General features: G+C 40.4%; 1 long non-coding RNA gene across 1 annotated transcript in view; it reads right to left on the bottom strand.

Annotated features, from left to right (window-relative positions):
- Window positions 1-4,088: 4,088 nt before the first annotated feature.
- The window catches only part of LOC123968844, a 178,008-nt gene continuing 166,375 nt past the window's right edge, over window positions 4,089-15,721 (bottom strand). Inside the window, exon 3 of the long non-coding RNA XR_006824553.1 lies at window positions 4,089-4,742. This is a non-coding gene — a long non-coding RNA (uncharacterized LOC123968844). The remainder of the gene's footprint in view (window positions 4,743-15,721) is intronic.

Here is a 15,721-nt window from a genome sequence, read left to right as displayed (position 1 = left end):
TATGCACATATGTCCTTAATTTTGGCTTTGACAATATATTTCAGCCATTTGTCTTCAAACATCAATACATGATTACTTTTAATAAAGTTAACATTACAACACAAATAATTTAGTATTTATATGCAATAATATAATATACAGTGACTGAGCCAAAATTAATTCATTATGTACACACCCCCTTTTTTTAAAAAAAAAAAAGCATTATTTTTCTTTTGCTCAGATTTTTTGTTTATTGCTATTTATAACACCACAAACTAACCAATTTAACATATTCTGTAGCTCAGACTCAGACAGCGTATAATAAAATACCCAATTTAAAATCATCCAAGCATATGCCTAAATTAGCTTCCTTAATCTGTAGAGTTAAATCATTCTCATTTCTCTGTTTCTTCTGTTTTGCAATGATATTTGAAATATTTCCCTAACAAAAACTTGGCTGCATGGCTGGAGATTTGAAATCAAGTTTGTCAATCCCAGCCCCTAAAACTGTATTTAAGTTTGGTGCGGGAGGATAGCCAGCTCAGTGAAGCTTCAAGCTATGTCTATCAAGAATTTCCCCTTGGGGATCAATAAAGTTTTTCTGATTCTGATGTAAAGGGCCAAGGGTCTTTTTGTAGTCTGCATTTTTTAAATCACACACATATTTGCTATTTAGAAATGTATTTACTACAGTTTTAGTTAAAGAAATAGTTCAACATTTTGGAGAATAGATTTCCAGATGGATGAGATGATACTACTCTGTCTGTATGAGAAATTTGAAGCTACCACTAAGCGCTGGTTAGCTTAGCTTACCACAAAGACTGGAAACTTGGGGAAACTAGGAAACGCTAGCCTCGCTCTGTCCAAAGGTAACAAAATACGTGTTTTAGGACGTCTCACTAACATTTTGTTTAATCCATACAAAAAACAGTGTAAAAACAATATGTTGTCTTTTCACAGGGGTTGTGAACTGTACTATCACTTGCCCAGGTGGAGTAAGTTCTTGGAAAGAAAGAAAGAAGAAATAGTCCAGCACATAGCTACATGTCCATCATCCATCCACCATCTTTAACGGCTTTTCCGTGACATTGGCTGAGAAGCGAGAGGGTACACCCCGGAGAAGTTGCCAGTTCACTGCAAGCACTATTGGAATGCTCCATGATCCCTCTTAATCTTCCCTGAGGAAACTCTGCGTTCTTTAGCCACTGCTTGTTTTAAGACAGTTACAGGAGATGCAGGAAGCCATAACCGGTGAGTCAGTCTTCTCAGGTTTTATTTGACTGGCCTGGCATCTGGTAAAATGATGCTTCCTCTGCTGTATTGTGAGCCCTTAAGAGTCTGTAGTTAAAGATGGCATGCATCCTAGGAGATTCTTTCTCAAAAATGCTTTGGGGAAAAAAACATAACCTAATGCTGTGTGTTGTATTCTTCCTGGTTCCATTGCTCCAGGATGAATGTGCACCTGCATGGTTTTGTTACTCATCTCTCTATCTGGCTCTCCACTTGGGTCATAAAACAGTGTGATAGGAGTTTAGACACCCTCATCACTTGCCCTTCAAAATTCCCAGTTTTACAGCAGTAGACTTGTAGTTCATATCAGCAAATGCAAGTGGCAAAAATGAAAAGATCCTTCATAATTCACATTGTGACTTACTAATCTGAATGGTTTCATTACAATTAGAGCATGTGCTTGCCATTTATCTCTCTAATCAAATTTGAAAAACTATCTCTTCCAAACTCATGACTAATTTTTCTCCATGTTTCTTCCTTTGGATGAGTCTTGTAGACTGACACTCTCATCTCCTTTGCCCTGCAGGTGCGCACAAACATACACATACATAACGCTGTCAGGACTGCAGCAGTGGGCAAACTGATCAGTCTCCATATGTCATGAATCTGTGAATAAGAGGAACGTGTTTTCAAACAATGCTAGTGAAAGAAGTGATAAAACTGTCGTACACTTGTTTTGTACACAATAAGCCAAGTCTTACCACTGGGTCTGAAGGAAGAAAACAGAAAGAATTCAAATGTTTCAGGATCCTGTGTTTGGTCTGTCCATGCATCCTGCAGAGGAGGTACTGTAAGTCATAATGCAAAATCTTACAGTCTTGCCAAAGTGAAATTGTGGTGCTAGCAAATACAGAGACAAAATAAATATTTTTTTACAAGACGTTGCAATGGTTAAAACTTTTAAACAGTTAGAAACTTAGACAGAAAAAATTAATTATTTGCATTTATTCTACAGGCACTGGATGCTGATAACATGCAATTATTTGTGCAGCATAGCTATGAGAGTGACTGAGTGGCATGGTGATGAGAAACAAACAATACAAACATCAGAACCTCAGAAGATATTAAATAAAAGTAAAATTGCATTTATAACCTATATTGTTAAAGGGGGACCCCACTGATTTTGCACATGAAGATCAATTCAAGAGTTAGGATGAGAACTAATCTGCCTGTGACAAATGTTTTATTTCTTTCTCTTTAATGTTCATGTGAAAGAAATGTATGTTTATTAGTCACAGTGGATCTAATGAAAAGATGGAAGGAGTTTCATTTTATCACATGTAAGATCCAGCGTTTTTGGAGCTTTACCCATACTAGTGACTCAAAGGATATTTTAGCCGCTGCAGTATTGATTAAGATAACTCTTTTTAAATCTGCCTCTTTCGACCACCCAACTTTATAGGAGGACAAACCTTTTAAATGTTTAGGAAGGAATGTGGCTATTGATATCGCTATCGTGTTTTTGTAGTATTGTTAAATGAAATGAATTACATAAATAATTTCTTATTTAGAGGGGCAGATTTTTAAGATCTGGATAAAGAAGCCGGTTATCTACGCAGGTACATAAAAACCTTAATTTGTTTTTAACATTAACACAAAAATCTAAATTGAAAGTTTATAGGGCATAACCTAGACTCACCTAAAACAGACAAAAGCAACAGTACACTTAACCATTAACTACAGAAATTAATTCCAATAACAAATCTGAATGTCCTTAGCAAAGAAATAAATCAAACGAGAATGACGATAGAACCTTTGCTCTCAGCTTAACTCTTTGCTACAAAACAAACAAGACTGAAAACATTTTTCTTCTTCCAGTCTTTAAATTCCTTGATGGAGAGAATCCAGACACTACTCTCTCTTTACACAATGCTACATGATTTTCCCAGTGGTTGCTCTGCACACTGACCCACATTTGGGACATTCAACACTGAAGAAGATTTTTACTTACGCACTTTTACTCTGTGTGTCTATGGTTTCACTGTTGAAATGCTATTATGTTTGAAGTTGCATGAAAGGTCAAACCGTTTATTGTTTCAAGAGTCTACAGAATAAGGTAATTTGTTACTGGTATACATTGTTAATTTATAATCATTCTGAAAAATAATACGACTTTGGATGAGCACTATTCAGTATTACTCTCCTTGTTACTGCATCCATTGTCATGAATTTTTAGTTATTTTGGAGAGGAGCATTTTATCGATGTTGATTTTGAGTACTTTCTCACCAAAGTGTATTTAGCTGGCACCTTTTCTAAATTGATATTTGTTGTTATTTTAGTAACACTATTACCACTGTCACTGAGAGTGTACAACATTAATGCATGTGCCTTTTCTAGATTTTGCCCTTTTAAATATTTGCATGCAGGAGATAAAGTGTGTTACATACAATAAATGCACACATTGTTTACCACAGCATCACAGATTGTGACAGACTGCTGTGGCTCAGTTGGCTGTTGGTAGGCTGTTGCTCACCTCCTCAGATCTTGATTCATGAATGAGAGAACCTGTTCCATCTGACTTCGATGCATCCAGAAGTAGCTGAGCTAATGACTTTTATCCAGTTGTTTCACCAGGTGGTGAAAAGTCCCCTTGTTATTTCCTCCTTAGATTAACTGGGTGTGCACAGATTTTGTACTGCTGCCTCAGCTACAATGCAACCACCCTCCTGCAATATTCATGCACATATCATGGCCCTGCTGATACAAGATTACACCTCTTAAGGAATAATACTGCTTTCCATAGACAGTTTCAAGAGTCACAAAAGGAAAGTAATTGATGTCAAGGTTAAAAAAATGTTTATTTGTGTTGTAGCTGTATTGTAAAAAGGAAATAATAAAAAAAAAAGATAATGTGATTTAGGCATTTTCCATTAACTGGTTTGGAGCAAATACACCACTCTATGCAAAGCGTAGTTACGTCAGACGTTGATGTTAAGCATTGCTGTAATAAACAAGAAGTAGAGGTTGCAAACCAAAAACAAAAACAGTTGCATGGACCTAAGATCATAGATCTGAGCATATTCTCCGGAAATCATCTCTTAGAAGTCTTGTCTTTTAATGCAGACAGCTCAGTCTGAGCTGAGGGGCAGAATTAGGATTGCAGTAAGAGACTGGTTTGTAGTGTGTGTGTTTATGTGAATGCCTCTCTGCTCATGTGTCTCATGCAAATGTGCCCCACAGACACACTGGTGCACCATGAGTTTGTGCACACCTTGCCAGAATACATTTGTATGTGAGTGTTTGTCACTTACACTTCCCACAACATGTCACAACACTATTTGACTTTTAGCTTAGACATGTGAGGGCCTCACAGACAATGCAGGATTCCGATCAGCATCTCGCAGCCCCTGCACGGGCCCCTCGGTCTGGAATAGAGGTGGAGGAGGAGGCAAGTCCCCGGGGCCAGGGGACTCGACCCCTGCAGCCTGCATTCTCATCTCTGCACTGAAGATCCTTTTCCACTTCACAGCAGCTGTCAATCAAAAGCCACAGATGGAGAGTGTAGGGAAAGACATGAGAGAAGCTAGAGGGGCTATGTGTTTAGGTGTGTTTTAAAGTGGCGGTGTGTTAATGCGTGTTTGCGACAGACAATAGGCTTTTCTCATAATTTGGCAAGGTTCATAGGTCCACTGAACATTTTTACTTTAAACGTCGAAAACACAGGACTGTGAAAGAAGGTACCTCTTTCAGGTTTTAGGCTTATATATACTTGTGCAGTAAAAGACTTTTGAATTAATTGTAGGAAACTTGTGTGTTAAGTTAAACTGATAAGATAGGTCTAATCAGCTGAACTGAGATTCTGCATTAAAATTATGGTCACTAAAATAAACAAAAAAGTGGTGAATCTGTTCTCTCAATTTAGAATCAAACAAAAAGCAAATACAAAAGAGTTTTAGTGTTTTTTAAAATTTTCTTTAGGTCACAATTTACTCTCTTAATGAATAAAAACATCTCTTGAAAAGAAGTGCTGATAGTACCAAAGAGGTCAAATCGGTGCCTTCAGTAAGAGCTAAAGAGACCAACATCTGGTTAGCTGGAGAAGTTAAGTCATTGTGTAAATTATTGGACTTCAGGGGCCAGCTGATCACTGGCATTGATTCCTGCCTCTCCAGTCAATTAGATCAATGGGGCATCTTTAGGTCTCCTTAGCCATGTGTCAACTGTCACACTCTGCTATTCCATTCATTTGTACTCCAGTGCACAGATGGTAACCTATATAGTCATCTACTGCCTGTAGAACAATGATCTAAAAATGGTGAACAAAAAGGTATTAAGAATTGATTGAAACTACTCAAAAGGGGGAATTTTATTTCTAGTATGAAGCGGTTGCAAGATCATTTTCAGTGTTCCCAACAAAAGTCTTATTGGTAGACAATTAATTCACAAAGTCGAAATCATACAATCAAGTAAAACGTAACTATTGTCGTGCCACATCAATTTTTGGACATTTTTATACTTCAATGCCAACAAGAGGTGCACTAAATACACACATATGTACATAAATACATTGAACCAAGCGTATGCTGACAATCTGTTAAAAGGACACTTAAATAACTTTTAACTACTACTTCGGTCTACTACTTGCAGCCTTGCTCAAGGGCAATATGTGACAAGTGGCTACCCTTGAGCTAGACCACAATCCCTAGCACCCAACTCCTTCAGTGAAGCTATTCACATTTTTTAAGGACATACTCTTTGATTTCCTAAGAGTACATTTTGTCACAGAATGTCCATATGATCTCTGTTACTGGAAAACTACATCTTAAATTTCCAGGTTTTATATGGGCAGAAGTTTTTCATTGGCTTACATTTGTCATAATTTAGTGGTGGCTACAGTGAATGGAGAGGGGAATTAGTTGACAGAATATGTTATGATGAAACATGACTAACAGACAACAAAAGCAGTAGGCTAAAGGATTGGTGCAGTAATGAGTTTCCAAAACACAGACTTGCAAATGCAGATCACATGTCAACACTGGAGTACTGCTACCTTGTGACCTCTTTGCCCCTCAGCAGCCAACCTGTGTGCACATACACCCACACGCACACACATTTCGGCCCCCTCCCAACAGCGGCCTGCGTCAAGACCCTGGGAGGCTGCCCCCCGTAACCCCTCCCTCTCCTCTCCCGCTGACCCCCTCAGCGATGGACCATTGTTTACTTTCACTCTCCTCCACGGCCCTGCTGGTCCGGGGGGGCCGGCCGAATCGTTACATTATTGTCTGGTCCTCCCTTGCAACCCCCTTCCCTCCCGACCCAGCCTGACCCCATTCACAGTCCTCAAAAGCACCATCTGTATCACCCAACAGTCAGGGAGTGAGAGAGAGGGAGAGATGGGGCAAGAAGGGGAAAGAAAACAAGGCGGGGAGAAAGGACATGACGGCCGAGGAGGGAGGGGAGGAAAAGGAGAGAAAGGGAGCGAGAACGAGAGGCATCTGAATGGGTGTTGGGCTGTCTGTCAGGAAAGTATCTGTCAAATAGTTTTCACAGTGTGAAGGCTTCCCTGCTGATTTGCTTTCTTCAAACATTGTGCTTATTGATTTTTTTACTGCCTCCTTTTATATCTTCCTTCTATTTCTACTTTCCAAAATCTTCTAATCCTCCATGTTTTCTCTTCCCTTAAAGTTTTCTCAAACTATTCTATATCGCTGTTCCCTTGACCTGCTTCTCTGCTTTCCTCCTTTCCGTCTCCATCCTTCCCTCCACCCCCCTCCTCGGAGTACATCCTTCATCATGCTGTAGTGTTGCACAAGCATTCCAGGGCCTCTTGTATGGCTGCATGTGTGAAGAAGGCGGATTTTTCCCATGGGGCCGCAGGTGAAAACTGGGACTCACTCTGTCCGTCGAGAGACGCCATCTGTCCCTGTCGGCGCACTTGCTAGAGGGGAGCCCTGTCACCCCCTCCTCCTTTCCCCTCCATCCATCTATCCCACCCTCTGCCCATCCACTCGCCGTCCCTCCCTCACGCTGGTCTACCGTGCTGAATCACCCAGGAATGCGCTCCCTCTTTCCCTACCCCCTTTCTCCTTTCTTCCCTCCCGTTCTCTGTCACTAATTCATCCCTTGCTCCCCCTTCACTTCCCTCCCACTGCCTCCTTTTGACTCGCCTCCACCCATCTCTCTCCCCTTTCTCTCCATCTCTAATCAATCATCCTTATTTGACACCAGTGGCAAAATTATTAAATTATCATACATTTGTGATGAGCCCAGTGAGAACAAGGGATACTGTTTTAATTGCCAGCCCATGACCTCTAATTATGCGTATCAGTGTATTAGTTTGATATTTGGAGAGAATGAAGTCAACTGAGTTTGACATTTTCCAGTAGATAAAGCAATAATATGCATACAATGACTGTGATTTATCTAACAAATTGCCAGACATTACTACAACAATAGCATGACATCACACTAACCTGTGAGACAGAAATTCTTCAAAATGTGTCATCTTAACAAATTTGTTATAGCAGTACAGGCTTTGTCTTATTAAAATAAACGTAGAAAAATATGCATTTTCTAGATTCTAGTTTTTCAAATATATAGGGGGACATCATTGTGGATTTGTTATGTTTGAAAGGTGGGATAATTCCAACAGCAATTTCAATGTTTGATAAATAGACTTTTTTTCAATTTTGATTAAACTGCAGCCACAAAATGGCATGCAGTGTAATTAGTCCTTCAGACCCAAGTAAACAAACTCATTAGGTCACTAAATGGGCCGCTAGCATGGGAACCAGAGTGAGTCCCTCTGAGGTGCTATATGCCCTGCATCTGCAGACCTGGGCCCAGCTGTCAGTTCATCTCAGCTCTGGTTCTGACTGCTGTGATGCCCAACGGTCAGATGAGTGGAAGAGGACAGTGAGAGCGCGCTTTCACGTGGGAACCTGGTCGAGGCGTGCAGACAAACAAACGCGGGGCATCTAAGTGTGAAACCTCCAAACTGTCACGGAGAGGGTGACAGAATGAGTGGATGAGCCCCCGCCCCCACCCCTTGCTCTTTACCCTCACACTTCTTCCCCTCGACTCACCCATCCCACCCACCCTCTCCCACCCACTTTGGTCCTGAAAACTCCCACAACCACCCCTCCTTCTCACAAAGTGTCCAGACAGGCATGCACACAGAGACACACAGTCACTTTGCCCCCCTCATGAACACACAGATACACACGCACACACCTCCACGCCCCCTGTCAATCAGGGACCCAAGTGTCACGCAGTCACAGACACTGTCGGGGAGAAAGGGAAGACAAAAAAATGGGAGGAAAAGTGGCCCATCAGTCACTTTATCACTCTCTTCCCCCTCTGTTCCCCCTCTCTGTGCGACAGCACAAAGAGGGATGAAAAAAAGAGTGTGAAGGGAGCAAATGAGGAGGTGTTAGGGAAGGAAAAGATAGTGGAAGGGTTGTTGGAGAGAGGTAGATGCAGAGGAGAGTTAAAGTGTCCCCATTTTCTCACTGGACGACTGCAACAAAGAGCCAGGCGGGACACTCAACTGGGGTGGCGGTTTTTTGCTTGGGCCTCCCTTCGATCCCTAGCCCCCAACCCTCTAAGGTCACCCCTCCGGTGACCCCGCCTCAATTGTTTCCCATCGCTCTGTCAGCTCTGATTGTTACTGACTGGTTAAATGGCTGAAAACCAAAATGGAGGTGCTGGGGGTGGAAAAAAGTGGAAAAGAAAGAGAAAGAGGGTGAGGAATTGGGGAAAAGGATTGCAGGGGTGGAAGACGCCCCCTCTCCTTTTTCCCTGAGATAACTGACTATTTGACCCAAATAAACAATCTCTCTCCACCAAAAGAAGTGGCAGGAGAAGGAGGAGGAGGACGGTTCAGAGGGTTTGAGGTTCGAGTTGTTGGGTGAAGAGGGTAGGATAGCGCCCCCTCTGTAATGACAACTGTAGGGGGGGGGCTGTCATGGGGAGAGGTAGAGTAGTAGAACGGGCTTTTTTGACCAATGTTCCCATTAACTATGGAACTGAACATAGGAATTATAACTTGCTTCAGCACATTCATGAGTGGGTTTCAACAGCATCCCAAGAACCATGAAGATTAGACCAATGACTTTGTTTGAGACATTGAACTGTCCAGAGAATGTCTTAGTATCAAGGTCAATGATTTAAGACCTATAAAAACCCTTGGTTACAGGTAAAAGATTTCCTTGATAGCAACCTTTATGGCCTAACTATTTGACTTGGATAAGATAAGTGTTTAAAGACCTGGTCTTGATCAATTATGCAAGCATATCCATTCCCTCCGCTCCCTTCCAATCAAACAGCTAAATAAGCCATGGTCTGCATGGACCCTTTGCACTAATTGGACAAATGGCTTGGTTAATTGATCATTGATTGATGATCAATAGGGAACATGTGTTCTTGTTCTTTACAAGGAAGGTGATTGAAAGCAGGCTATAAAATCAGCCAGATAGTTTGACATGCGCTAATGGGCTCTCATCACCTTACTGTAAGAAAAAAAAGGCATGAGGGAGACAGAGAGACACGGGAAGGCTGCTTTTTCTATTCCAAGCTTAGTTGAGATGCTCGTACCTCCAAAATGAATTCAACAAAATGAGCAAGTCCCTTCCATTCAATTATTCTATGAGTAAAAGAGAAATGAGAAAGTAAGGGAGTGGACTAAAGACTGAATGCCATGTAGAGGGAGGAAGAGCAGAGATGAAGGCAAAAGAGATGATCTGCACTCTTTTTTTGTTCCATCTCTCTTTGCCACTCCATATGTGTATCACTTATCAGTCAAGACACCTGTTTGAAAGTGGGCGAGTGTGTGTGTGTGTGCATGGAGAGAGGAGGGTGTATCAACGACCGTGCAGTCCCTACAGAATAGGGGGACATCATTGTGGATCCCTTTGATCTGCTGCTCATAGATTCGCTTGAAAGGATCGTGGGACAGAGAGAGAGAGAGAGAGATGCAGACAGAGAGAGAGGAGACACTTCACCCAGGCATCAGTAGGCCTTCGCCCTCAGCCCCAGGTACCTATCCTTGCTCTGTTTCTGAGCCAGTTCTAATAAATATGAAACGTTAAGACAAAAGGAGGGAGAGTGAAAAGGGAGGGAGCGGGGGCCACAAAGGGCACCACTCAATGGCTTTGAAGTGACACTGAGGCGAGGGTTGTCGTGAGCGCAAATGTACGCACCTTGCAAAAACACATACACACACATACACCAACCCTCCAAATGATGTGGGTGGATAGGATAGCAAATATCCACATTTGCATCTTGCACTTATTAGATCACTTTTCAAGGATATACCACAAAAGAAACATCGTCAGTGAATTAGACCTAAAAGCTTCGGTTAGCAGATGATAATACATGCATACATGTGTTTGGAGTGGTGTATGTGTTTGAATGGACATTAACACAGCTGAGATTAAAGCATCTTTAAATGTTTTAAGAGGGTGGGATATGTAGTAGGAAACATGGATGTTTTCCATGGCAATAAATTAAGAAATTAACCATCTAATTGCACAATTTATTTTATTTAAAAAACCTGATTAAAACTGGGGACACACTCTTGATTTTAATATATTTGGGTCTTATCGGTCATGATATTTTCGGTCTGGCAGAATGTGAAGCTGCAGTTCAAATATAAAGATGCTTTTATTCTAATTTTTACTCACCTATTTTTGTTAAATAAACTTCTTGTTTTAGCCCGGAAGTTTTTACTGAATTAATTTTCAACCAAAGAATAACCTTTCAATTTCAAGAATTTGAATGCTTTTCTGCTTATTGTAATTTAGATGTAGAAACTCAAGTGAAATTAAGAAAATCTCAGTTTTAACTGGATAAATGGTGTACTAATAGACTACAAATGGACTACATTTATATAGTGCTTTTCTACCTTAACAGACAAAGTGTTTAGAATTTTGCCTCTTATTCACCCATTCATGCACACACACACACACACTTACACGCCAGTGGCGGCTGGTACTACACCTGCACTGGTGGGTAAGATGTCTGTCAAGCTGACAACTGTGATGTCTCTTTAATTATACATACAGAACTTGTCAAAAACACCAAAACTGTGCATTTACTGTGGCTGAAGATGTTCGCTTATTCTGCTACTCATAACTCTTGGTATAGTTGCACTTGTCTGTGGGTGAAGCCAAAACCTCACCTCAGTAAATACTACATTCACCAAATGTTCCCCAACAATTAAGTGAAAGAACTTCATAAATACAACACTAGATGGTTTATTACCATCACTGTGGTTTGAAGTACAGTGTAGCACTAATTAAAGAAAGGCGTTGGACAGACACTATAATGACTAGCAACAACTATTGCTCTACATGTACAATGACCGGCAGTTTTATACTTGATTGTGATCAAAACATGTTTTATGAAACATGGCTTACACCATGACAGTCTTTTAATGACAGAACTACAGCTCATGCTCAACAGCAAAGTTAGATGGTACTGACACATCAGTGCAAGATATTATTACCTCTGTGACATTAATCCATCAGTTTGACAGGGAACAGTATGATAGACAGCCTGTTCATCTTTCAGTGACAGTTAAAAGCAATGATTATAATTTGCTTTTAATTCCAATAACATTTTACATTAATTAAATAAATGCAAACCCCAAAAAGACTGAAGTTGAAAATAGCAAAAAGCTAAAACCAAAATCCCTCATTTTCAAATAAACAGCACTGTTAGAGGAGGGAGCATCAGTGACACAGACTGATAACTTAGCCTCTGAGCATGTCTTAAACTAACTGACCCCTATCAGACAAACTTCAATGGGATGTCTTTGGAAAACAATCAGCAATGTGCTCCTCCTTGACCTTTAGCGACTCAGCAAGCTCAGTCCAATCACAGAGTATTGACATTATCCACCACACGCCATTTATAACGTCAGCCGCCGCTCGCCTCAAAGGTCCAGTCGAAATACCAGCAAAGTCATGTTGTGTTTTGGTTGTGTTGAATTTGAAGGAGAAAGGGTGTGTGGGTGATTCAGGTAATGTGTGCCCGGGCTAGGTGATTAGAGTGTTTTGCTTCAGGGCCATATTAGTTTAGCTTCGCATTTTGTGTTCTCCATCTTCTACTTGAACACAAACACACAGATTCATGCAAAATAAGACACACATACACATAAAAGTACACATAGATGGGCATGTGCATACATAAACCCAGAGCTGGATGCACAAACATCTCACACACTATATCTCATCCACCCTAACCTTGTGACCTAACTCAGTGCGCCATTATCTACTACCCACCCAGTCCATATAATTTACACTAATGAGGAAGGATGGCGGTTTGGGTTTCTAACTTTGGTCACCAGGTCCTCTAAAAGCACCTCAAGGCCTTGTCAATCCGGCCAGATCACCATTCCATCCCCATCTGGGGGTGATCCATGTCGACGGGCCCAGCCAGGCTCCATTACCCCCAGACGAGCTGTGAAATGGCCATAATGTGTGCAAGCATGTGGGGGGAATGGGCCTCTGTGTCAGCCGTCAGCCTTTTACCAGCCAACAATAGGTGGTTGCTTACCCTGCTCAGGCCACTAAATACAAATACATTGAAATAGTGTTGGCTTAATGTTCAGGAAAGAGGGACAAAAGCAAAGCATGACAGCAGCTGTTGGGGAAGTTGATGTTGGAATATAACTGGATGCACAGAACGTTATGTATGATATGTTTGTGTGTTATTAATATAGATGCAGATGGATGACAAATTAAAGGCTAAACTAAACAGCTATGGGTTATTTTGGACATGTTAGATAGCAAAGTTGCTTGGAGTGTTCCTTTGTCCTCGTGGTGTTGGTTTTGCTACGATACTGACTGACTAAAAGTTGGACCTTCCAGATACAGGTGCATTTATCCTGCGATCAATCTTTTTTGTTTTGATTGCACTTTTTGTTAACTCTTACTTCCTTCCCCAGGTATTTACCCCATTGATGTGATATGTACTAGTATTTATTGCTGCTCTTACTAGTATGTATTGTCAGTTGTAGATCTGTATTTGATGCTCTGTTGATGCTTGTATGTTGTTCCTCAAATGTAAGTCGCTTTGGATAAAAGCATCTGCCAAATGAGTAAAAGTAAATATGAACTAATTGGCTGCACCAGTGATGACTTAGGTGTGTCCTATTAAAGGGGTGAATCCTTATGCAAACATGTATTTTGTATTTGCAATTATTTAGATCATTAAGTAGAGATCCATTTTCACTTTGTAATTTTCTGTTGACCAGTATAAAAAACAAAAACACAGTAAATCTACTTTGACTCAGAGTTGTAAGACAATAAAACATTAAAACTGCCAATACGGGAGGACTATTGTTTATAGGGACTTTAATTCCAGGATATAGGGATTCAAATTAGTATACTGTATTAGGACAGCAACTAACAATTACTTTCACTACTGATTAATCTAAAAAACATTGTCCAAAATTTGTGCTTTTTTTATCCGTACTACCCCATCCACCAACGTTACACTCCCTTGTCTAACGTTTCCAGGACAGCATATCATTACTGAGTCATGGTATCAAGGATTACATGACACCAATAACATGAAGGAGGTGATAAAGACAAAGACAGGGGAGAAGACAAGAAGAAGAGAGCCACTTCCCCCAGAGAGCCATCTCGTTAGCACTGAAACAATGTAGGCTTAAAGCCGAGACCAAGGGTTTGCTTGTCACACCTAAAGTGCTTTGCATTCATTACACCCCATATACACTCTATTAATAAGACTTCCATAAGGTCTCCACACGTGGTCTGTGAGTGTGTGCACATTTGTGTAATTTGTGGATCTTGTAGTGTTTGTACTGATTGTCACTTCTTTATCAGAGGGGGAGAGCAGATGCCACCTTTCTGAGATGCATTGAGTTGGCTGCACAAGAGTGTCAAGCATAAATTACACCTAGAACATGCAACATATTGTTAAAAATGATTATCATCTGATTTTTGACCCAAGCAGCAGCATGGAACTAATTGTGTCAGAGCTGGGTGAAATAGCAATTCTCATTATGTGAGAGGAGTTAGCACATGAGCAAGATGTTGTCCACCAAAGTTAAATTCTAAATTTTTTTGTGATTGATCTACCTACTGCGAGAACTATTAGTCAATTTGCCCGGTCTAGACAACAACTTTGACAATTAAATAATTGTCTAGGGTTACATTTTCATTATCAGTTATTCTGCCAATAATTTTCTCAACTTATCGATAAACTGTTTGGTCTATAAACTAGTGAGAAAATAGTGTAAAATGCCCATTACAATTCCCTAAAGCAACTTAAAGCTGCTTGTTTTGTCTGATCAACAGCCCAAAACAAAATAATTTACTCTTGCATAAGGCAAAGAAAAACAGCTAATTCTCACAACAGGAAGCTGGAGCTAGGGAATGTTTGGTATTTTAGCTTAAAAAAACATTCATTCATGATCAAAATAGTTGCCGATTTTGTCAGTCAATTAATTGATCAGTTGACTAATTGTTTCGGTTCTATTTAAGTAATTCATCAAGGAATCATTCCAAACATTTTCTGGTTCCAGTTTCAAAAGTGAGGATTTGCTGTAAGAATTTCACCCTGGACAAAACAAGCAATTTGAAAACGTCACCTTGGCTCTGGTAAATTATGATGAGTATTTTTCATTATTTAAACAATGAATCAATTATTTCAAAAAAGTAAATGACTGATTAATCAGTTATTAAAAATAACAACTAGTTGCAGCTCTAAATTAATCTGCCTGGCATTCACTGCGCTGACCTGTGATTGAAAAACCACCAAGGATTTATTAACCCAAAATTAATTGTATGTGCATGTGTGTGTTCACGCTTACACATGTGTTTGAGTGACAAAGAGAGTGATAGCTTGCATGCATGAATATCATTTATATTTGTTAGCATACTGCATATGTGTGTGAGTCTGTGTGTGTGTGTGAGTATGTGTGCAGTGTCTGATGTATCTTTTAGCAGTGGATAAATAAACAGCAGAGACAAACATACGCTGCATCAGTTTAATGACCCATCCCTGTAGAGTCCCTCTACATTCAATTAGCAGGAAGATAATTAATCGGGCCAAGTCTCTGGCTGCTGAGCTGGCTGGTGGACTGGCAGCGGGAAGCCAGGTGGTCTTACAGCAAAGAGTGCGTGCATGTGCGTGTGTTTATCCTTGTATGGGTTACCATGCACAAAGGGATGAAGAACCAAGACAGATTCAGTGATAGACTCTATGTCTCTCTCTCTCTCTTTTTCAAAAGACAATGGCCAAAAACAAACATGGGGACATAAAAACGGCAACAGCGTGAGCCCGCAAACACATGCACACTTCATTATTTGCACACACATATTGTAAATGTTTAAATGAATGCACGTTTGCTTTGACTGATATTTGCTGTCTCTTTCTATCTCTTAGTCTACGTCTGTCGTATGTCTGTCTCTATCTCCACTGTTCTGTCACTTTCTCTTTCTCTCACTTTCTCTCTCTTGCTCTCTCTCTCTCTCACAC

The sequence above is a fragment of the Micropterus dolomieu genome, linkage group LG03 (assembly GCF_021292245.1).
Source record: "Micropterus dolomieu isolate WLL.071019.BEF.003 ecotype Adirondacks linkage group LG03, ASM2129224v1, whole genome shotgun sequence".
Taxonomy (NCBI): Eukaryota; Metazoa; Chordata; class Actinopteri; order Centrarchiformes; family Centrarchidae; genus Micropterus; species Micropterus dolomieu.
The sequence above is the reverse complement of the archived record's forward strand: the minus strand, read 5'-3'. Positions and strand labels throughout refer to the sequence as shown.